General features: G+C 48.6%; 1 long non-coding RNA gene across 1 annotated transcript; it reads left to right on the top strand.

The window, feature by feature from the left end:
* The first annotated feature begins 4,633 nt into the window (after positions 1-4,633).
* On the top strand, positions 4,634-5,661 carry LOC109312248. Its single transcript, XR_002101778.1, has 3 exons — positions 4,634-4,753; positions 5,473-5,515; positions 5,634-5,661. It is a non-coding gene; the product is annotated as an uncharacterized LOC109312248 (long non-coding RNA).
* The last annotated feature ends 1,285 nt before the right edge of the window (positions 5,662-6,946 follow it).

Here is a 6,946-nt window from a genome sequence, read left to right as displayed (position 1 = left end):
ACTGAGCCCTTGGTGTATTCCCTTGTGTTGGAGTTCCCAGTTCCCAGTGGACCTAACAGATGCTGCCTGCCACTTGCCTAGGGTGTCATCAGCTATAATTGGGGTCTCACATGCATATGTTTCTCCTGCCACAACTTGATATTAATGGAATTGGTTCAGATGTCTCAGTGTGTAGTCCAATTATGAATCTCCCCAGCGTCTCACGAGGTCCTGAGTTTCTGAGGGCTCTGCCACCCCTACACCCTCGCCCGTTCCACCACGTGGTGGCCAACCGGTTGGTCTGGCCACGTATCCTCAGTTCCTCCCAGATAATCCACAAAAGAAAGGTCAATTAAAACAAACATGACAACCAAGAAGGTTCCCCTGATCTATGTAGCTGCTCCGTCTGTCTGCAGCCTTCCAACTCAAGCTTGACCTTTGAGGGGTCAAGTACCCCTTAGTTGGCTCTCGGACAGCCCCCTTGCAGGGCTTGATGAGATTCGTTTTTAACAACTTAAGTTCACTACTGAGCTGTGCCCCTATTACAGGGACTACGGTACCCAAAGTCAATAGTGCCCCTCTATTAGGGTTATTATGGTACCCTTCTCCCGCCGGGCTCGGCCAGCTCCTGGCCGGTAAATAAACAGCTCTACGCCCGGCGGGGGCCAGTAAACTGTTCCAAAACCCCGCTGGGGTTCTGCTCTCTGCCAGAGGCTCCTACCAGCGTTTGACTTCGCATTCAGCGTTCCCTTCAGTGTGCGCCGGCCGGCCGACCGACCGGCCGGCCTGCTCCTCCACCGCCGCCTCCTCCTCCTCTTTCCGGTTCTGCGTTGCTGCCGCTTTCCGGTCCCGGCCTCTTCTTTATACCGGCGGGGGAGATATCGGCCCCTCCCTTCCCAACTCACCTGGGTAAAGGGAATTTCTGCCAGGCTCCTTGGGGCTGCGGGCCTGGGACCGCTGACCCCCTGCTTAGCCCCGGAGCCTTGGAGCCTGCTGGCTCCTTCTCTCTCTCACACCCTGATGTAGCTGTAAGCTGCTACCAAGTCCCCACTCAGTCTTTTCTTTTTTAGGCTCAAGAGACCCAAGTCCCTCAGCTTCTCCTCATACGACTTGCCTCTCAAGTCTCTGATCATACATGTGGCTCTTCTCTGGACTCTGTCAAGCTTTTCCACATCCTTGTTGAAATGCAGCACCCAGAACTGGATGCAGTACTCCAGCTATGGTCTCATCAATGCCGAGTAAAGTGGAGGAATCACTTCCTTGGTTTTGTGTGAGATGCATCTGTTGACACATGCCAGAATATTGTTTGCCCTGCTGGCTGCAGCATCACACTGATGGTTCATGTTTATTCTGTGAGCTGATGTCAGCTTCCAAGGAGGTGTATTGTTCCCTCACATGAAGAAACACCTCCACCTCCACCTTCTTCTGTACTCAGTCCCTTCTGTGCAGGATGTAGCCATCTATGGCTACTTTCCAGTCATGTGAAAAGTCCCACCAGATCTCCATGACCCTACTATCTAGTAGATTGTAATGTCCACTGGAGAGTAGACATCTACCTCCTCCTACTTGTTCCCCATGCTCCTGGCATTAGTGTACAGGCACCCAAGTCCTCCAATCGAGACCCTTGATTTCCTGTCACACTGAGGGAGGACCATTCCCTCAGGTCTTGCAAGAGTGATTATCCTAGTGTCCCCAACTTTGAAGCTTTCTTGTTAGCCAGTCCCCAAGCATGCTTCAGTCAGTGTTTCCTCGTCCCCTGGTGATCTTAGCTTACAGCCCTATCTAGAAGATTGGCCATCCTGGCTGAGAACAGGGACTTACTTACCCCTTCATGTGAGGTGGATGCTGTCCCTTCCCAGGGGTCCTCTCTCCTTGAAGTGTGCACTATGGTCAAAGAAACCGAAGCCCTCTCAGTAGCACCACCACCAGAGCCGTTGGTTTACTTCTTTAATGCATCCTTCCCTCCTAGGTCCATGGCCTGCAACTAAGAGCACAGAGGAAAAGACTACCTGCATCCCCATCACCTTGAGCCCAGCCCCCAGAGCCCTGTAGTCACTCATGACCTGGTCCAGATTCTTCCTGTATGTGTCATTCTTGCCCATATGGATAAGGTGCGTGAGGTAGTGGTCAGAGAACCAGACAAGCCTAGGGATCCTCTCTGCAACAGCTTGGATGGGTGCCCCAGGGAAGTAGCAGACCTCATGGGCTAAGGGGTCCAGATGGCAGACGGGTCCCTCAGTGCCCCACAGGAGGGAGTCCCCACCCCCCGTGTCTCCTCTTATGGGTGGCAGCTGGCCAACCACCCATTTCCTCCTCCAGTGTCTCCATTAGAGCCTCCTCATGCATAGTGGGGGAAGCATACCTGTTGTGCAGTGTAAGGGGAGAGGCAGGTCTAGCCCTGCATGTCCAGGAACTCGAGATGACTATCTTCCAGGCAGTTTAGGGTGGGTCTTTGCAGCCAGCCTTCTTGTTGGCCACTTTCTCCTCTATCTTCTGTTCTTCTTCTTCCTTCTTCTGGAGAAGGGCAGTATCCATTGATGTATTCTTCGTGGGCCCTGATGGTGTGTAGCTGATTTTCTTGAGCTCCCACAGCCAGTCCTTCAGAGACTCATTAGGGATCACACCCCACAGGTGGGGGTGCTTCCATGCCACCTGCTGGCAGCTGTGCTAGGCAGACCTCAAAGCCCAGAATCAGGGGCCCAGTTTGGGAGGAGACCTCAGTGGTGCCGGGAAGTCTGTAGGCATGACAACCTTCAACCATGGCTGAGAGCAAGTCCATGTCCCTACCTGGTCCCAGCAGCTTCACTTCAGGCTCCAGGCCTCAGGGTCTTTGCTGAGCCCAGCCCTTTGGGTGCCTTCTGCATGCCCCTCTGCATGAACTCCTGTACTCGCTGCTGCACCCAAGAAGAGTCGCACCTGTTTAGGAGCTTTGCTTGCAGGGCTCCCTGGGGGCTTCAGCTAACTAGGGACCCAGGTGGGGATGGTGGGGGGAAGCATTCCCTTCCCTGTCCCAGTCAGCCAGCACATCCTGCCCTGCATGCATCCCTGCACTTGCCCACCCTCTCCTTGGCCCAGTTCCCTTACCTCCTGGCTCTGTGTTGGATCAGTGATGTCCAGGAGGCATGCAGGTCATTGATTCCCGGGGGCGTGGTGGGTGCTTACCCATGCAGCTCCACCGAGGAGCAGGCCCAAATTGCATGAATATGAAAATTCTCCTGTGAAGATTATGTGTGTAAAGTAGAACTGTTTAGTTATAACAGCAATGTATGGTGATAAAGACTTCAATTAAACACTCCCAAGGACATACGCACATGCACATGGTGCTTGGTACACAGAGAGAATTTGCTCAGCACATGTGCTTCACAAAACATAGCACAAGAAATTTATTTTTCATCATAAAGTAAAATATTCCAAAATTGTGTAACTGAATGATGGGTAGCTATAGCAAAACAGGGAACATAAGGGAAACTGACATTAAATGTTTGGTGTGCTGCCATGACATTTGCTGAATTTTATTTTTATGCTTTATTTAAGCCATCATCTCATCTAAATTTGAGTCTTTGTGGAATAAAATGCAAAATATTGGAAACGCAAAACAAAAACGAATGTAGCTCTGTTGAGCATGTGCCTTTGTTACATTTTTGTAATTCTGATTCTGAAAAATGATTAAATAAGGATCATTTCTTTTGCTTTGCTTTGTGATTTCTTTATATATGAAAGCAGAATGTTCTTTTAAGAAACAAAGTTCTATGAAAGTGAAATCCAAGATTCTGTAATATTCTAAATCTTGTCTCAATGTATTTTTTTTTCTTTTTGCTTATGTATTTTCTTTTAGGAAATAGAAGTATTATTTTAGTGTTATCAGTGAACTAAAAGTGCTATTGTATATTAAACTCAAACTACCAAAATTCTGGATCAGTCTATCTTGTTGAGCTGCCCCAGTGGTATGCATCCATTTCTTGTCACTGTAGATGTAGCCTATGGCTAGGGATAGACATTAAAAAACCTGAGCCTGAATTGATTAAATCCTTGCAGGTTAGTCTAACCTGCCTAGCTTGAATTATTTTGAAACGGCACAGATATTACCTCTGGACTGAAAAAATGCAGGCACATGCCTGCAATAGCTGAGGCTAGGAGCTGGGAGGTGCTAGAGCAGCCTTTGCTTTCACATTGCTGAGCTGGGAGAGCACCCAAGCTGCAGCAGGACTTCTGATTAGGGAGGGGTTTAAACTCCACCCTGCCTGCATAGTCCCAGGCTTTTCCCTGCTTGCTGCTGAAGGGGTGGGAGTGTTGGCAGAACCCAGCCCCAGGCTAGCACTCTGAGGCAATGTGGGGGCGGGGGGAGGGGGAGGAAGGTGCAGTGCATGCAACTGTTGATCATACTGAGCTCTTTAATTTTCTTCTCCCTGCTTTTTCAAACTGTCTGCAGCAAACCTGACAGGCAAGGGAGGCAGCAGAGAGCTGATACCACAGAATTTAGCAGCCCGTCAACAAAACAAAAGTCTCTTATTAGTTCAAGCTCTTCCTAACCAGCTTTTTCCAACGAAGGAATGGAAGGACATTACCAACTGACCTGTTGAATAGGTCCAGAAAAGGGCGGGGAAGCCCTTAAAAAGGAAAAAACAGGATGGAAAGTCTGCCAAGATTACTTGGTAGCTTTGACGGTCTTCTGTAGCAAGAAGTATCCTCTGTTCAATGCTGCCTTTGGATTTGCTTTTTGGGAAGCTGTAGGGTAGATGATCTACCCTCTTGACTAAAACTTAGGAAATCCAGGGTCAGTATTTCTTGTTTGCTTGGTAAGCACAGTTGGAAAAAGGTTGTTTTTAAGTATTTTAACTAATATACGTTACAATCCAAGTGTAAAAAGGTTGTTTAGTTTTAATACTTATGAACAGTAGAGGCAAATTAACAGGGAGCCTAGGTTTTATCTTGCCTAGTTAACATCTGCTAAAACTGTACCATATATTCTTTACATTTGGGATTTGCATACATGTGCATGTGTGTGCATACACACACATTTTAAAAATCTACCTCTTCTTTTCTGAAGAGTAGGTTTTGATGCGAGTTTGTCAAGCAAGGCACTGCCTGGGGGCTTGAACCATAGTGAATCCAAGATGGGCTTTGAAGGCAATTAGGATGATTACTTTTTTTATCCTTTTTTTCAGTTAAGGCTTTGTTAACAGACACTGAGGGTTGAGCAAGGTTTTTATGTTTAACTGCAGTAAAATTGGAGCCTATGAACACAAATGCATTTACTCTTTCTGTGAGCTCACCTAACTATGCCCTCTGCAAATAAGATTCCACCCTTTCCTATTGTGACCGTAAATTCCCATATAATCAGCATGGCCCCTTGTCTTGCAGAACATGGTCGCCAGACAAAGAATAGGAATAGTAATTACATCAACACTAATATCAGCACTTCATTCATCTGAATAAGGTGTTCATTTCAAAGCCTAATTGGGATAATTTAAATGCTAATGTTATTAAATACAGGCAATTAAGAAACATTCAGCTGATGCCAGGACACTTCCTAAAGGTAAATGCAAAATGTAAAAGTTATTTAAAATTAAGTCCATTAGGGTACATGGTACTGCACTGGGGATAAATTTGGGCTATTGTATTCATTCTCTTCATACCTTTCTTTTTTCTGATAGGAATCTGGGCTCTTTCTTTACTCACCACTCAAAGAAGTACATTACTATCTTACATGGAAGGACATTGGATTTAACTCCACCCATTCATTCTTGAGATTTTTTTTCTTTTTTTATCTTTTCTCTCTATCTTTGAACATGGAAAGTGGTTGTTTTGCTTCTCACTTCAATGGGAGCAGGATTTAATCCATGCTTTTCTGTGTTTGTACAGTATCTAGCATGATGCTGCCCCCTCTACATAAATCACTGAGCAATGCCAATGAGTCATGAAACAGTAATCGCTAGGGCTAGAGACATACATTCAAAAAGCTGGAGCCTGAATTGATTCAATCTTTGCAGGTTAGTCTAACCTGGCTAGTTTGAACCAAATTGTAAGTGAACATACATTCATGAAATGCAGGCACTTGCCTGCAGCGATGCAGGCCAAGGGCTGGGGGGCGGTAGAGCAGGCCCTCAGCTGCAGGGAAGCTGGGGGGTGGGGCAGGGCGATGTTCAGGCCCCAGCAGTAGCCAGGATTAAACTGGATGGAAAGGGTTTACCCCTTCCCCGTCCCACCAGCACAGACCCAAGCTGGGGTGTGGCAGGTGCTCCCTTTGCTGCTGCAGTGGCAGGGCATGGTACCCCAAGGCAGAGGGGGCAGGGAGGGGGATTATTTGCCCCTGTGCCCCTGGGGGACTGCAGCGGGGTATGCCCACTTTGACCACTGCATCTTTTCACTCCATGTGCAGGGCAAGTGATGGGATAAGCCACCTCCTGACCCTTTCACCAGATGCTGGAGGGAGCAGGGAATAACCCTGCCCCCTGCCTCCCCAGCTAAGGGGCTCTGCCAATCAGCCTCTGGCTGCCCCAGCCTGGCTGTTGGAATAGTGAGAGGGCAGGGCCACTGTTCTGATGTCCCAGAGTACGAGCCCTTTCTGGGGGGGAGTGCTATGAGCAGGGGTCAGAGCTGCTGCAGACTGTGCAGAAGGAACAGTGGCACTAGGGCTCAGAGGGGGTCATTGCTCCCCAGGACCATAGTCATGAGCCCCACACAGTCCATGTCAGCTTTCCCCCCCACAGCATGGTCCCCTGCTGGGAAGGGGCTGTCACTCCAGGACACCATGACAGGGTTTCTCCCCACTCCCTGCTCCAGTGTCACAGTCACAGTCACGCTCCCCTTCCTGTTCCAGTGTCCGGGCAGGGGCATGGCCTCGAAGCCTCTTAGGCAAGGTGACAAGGAAGTGGATTATTTCCCCCTCTGCCTCTGAGGACCACCAGGGTTTGGCCACTGCAGCTGGGGATGGTTTAAGTCAAACCAGGAAGGGATCTGTGACAGA

Source organism: Crocodylus porosus, unplaced genomic scaffold (assembly GCF_001723895.1).
Source record: "Crocodylus porosus isolate Cpor-Errol unplaced genomic scaffold, CroPor_comp1, whole genome shotgun sequence".
NCBI classification, from domain to species: domain Eukaryota; kingdom Metazoa; phylum Chordata; order Crocodylia; family Crocodylidae; genus Crocodylus; species Crocodylus porosus.
The sequence above is the reverse complement of the archived record's forward strand: the minus strand, read 5'-3'. Positions and strand labels throughout refer to the sequence as shown.